The sequence below is a fragment of the Triticum dicoccoides genome, chromosome 6A, assembly GCF_002162155.2.
Source record: "Triticum dicoccoides isolate Atlit2015 ecotype Zavitan chromosome 6A, WEW_v2.0, whole genome shotgun sequence".
Lineage (NCBI taxonomy): Eukaryota > Viridiplantae > Streptophyta > Magnoliopsida > Poales > Poaceae > Triticum > Triticum dicoccoides.
In genome coordinates this window covers 498,993,016-498,994,577 of record NC_041390.1, presented here as the reverse complement: position 1 = coordinate 498,994,577, position 1,562 = coordinate 498,993,016, and the positions used below count along the sequence as shown (strand labels likewise).

Here is a 1,562-nt window from a genome sequence, read left to right as displayed (position 1 = left end):
ACCAAAGTTCTACATAATGAAAGTATAAAATATTTAGTGAAAACTTGTTGGACCAAAACAGTTGTACCCTTAGAAAACAAAAGGCAACACAAACTAGACAAATAACTTTGGAATGTACTCATCCGTTCGAATTATAAGATGTTCTAACTTTTTTTGGATCAAACATATATCCTGAAATCTAAAAAGCGGCCGGCCACTATTTGGTCGAGCCGAGCGGCCGCACCGAGACCGCTCGATGCGTCGAATCCTTCGGCCCGCAGGGCAGGTGTTATCTTGTCGGAGCCCACGCACTATCCTCGCCTCGCTACTTTCTCTCGGAGAAAAAAAACCTTCCCTTATCCTCTTTTCCTCGTCCACCAAATCCCGTGAAGCAGGAGCCCGGGAGGTCGAGGTGAGCGGCGGACCGGACAAGCCTGGAGAGCAGATCAAGCCGGGGAGCTAGACCAGCAGCGCCACCGCCTCCTCCCTCCTCTTTCTATGAGCTGGAGCAGGGGTCGCCCAGCCGCCGCCGCCCCGATGGGGAAGGGCCACCGCGCTCCTCCTCCCGGCTATGCGCTCGGCCGTCGCGCTCCTCCAGCCGCCTTCCTGCGCCACGCGCTGCGCCAAGTACACCCCCGGCCGCCTCCTCCAGTTGCCTGCTCCCGGCGACGCGCGCCGCGCCTAGCACGGGCCCGGCCGTCCCCCTCCTGCTGCCTCCTCCTAGCGACGCACGCCGCACCCGGGAGGGCCTGTTTCCCTTGGTCCCCTACGCCGACGGCCGATTACAGTGTTGTCTAGGTGCCGTTGCTGCGTACTTGGGGGAGCAGAGGTATGAGCAGCTCCGATTAAATATGAGTTGTAGTATATGACTGTTCTGATAAGAATGTTTCCTCCCAGCAATGAATGTCCTGATATTTTTGGATTACCATCTTCTGAACTTGTAGTTTGTGACACAGATTGACCATTCAAAGAAGAACTAGAAGTTTGGTTTTGGGATGACCGTAGGTGAGTAGATATGCTCATAGCAATTACCGTGAGAGGACTACAGATGTCTCCTCAGTTTGTTATAAGTGCAGGTTTATCATATGGTCTAGGTTCAGTGTTTTGGACTACCAACGACTCCTCAAGGGTTCAGGATCTTTCGATGTACTTGCGGTTGTCTCATTTTCAGCTGCTTTAGATAACATGGGCTTTTGGTGTCATGCCTCCGAGCTCCTACATGAAGGACGACCTAGGACCCAGATCTGGCGTCTCCCGTCCGCATCTGCGGTTTCCGACAGCCTCTCCCCTATGTATTTACTCGACAAATCTAGGTAGCTGCACGGAGAGCATTACATAGTTGGCTAGTTAGATTATGTAGTTGCACAAGAACGGCAGGGAAGTTGACTACATTTTGCATAAAAGCATGTTCATGCACTCTGGGGTGTTTTTGCACACACACATATGCTCAGTTGGCCTGCAATGTAGTCTAGTTGCACACACATTGATGTTTAGTTGGCAGGACTAGTTGCACACACGTATGCTCAGTTGGCTTGCAATGTAGTCTAGTTGCACACACACACATTGATGTTTAAGTTTTTTTT

At 51.5% G+C, this 1,562-nt stretch overlaps 1 long non-coding RNA gene across 1 annotated transcript in view; it reads left to right on the top strand.

Annotated features, from left to right (window-relative positions):
* Positions 1-307: 307 nt before the first annotated feature.
* The window catches only part of LOC119317479, a 5,586-nt gene continuing 4,331 nt past the window's right edge, over positions 308-1,562 (top strand). The window contains exon 1 of the long non-coding RNA XR_005153646.1: positions 308-808. This is a non-coding gene — a long non-coding RNA (uncharacterized LOC119317479). The remainder of the gene's footprint in view (positions 809-1,562) is intronic.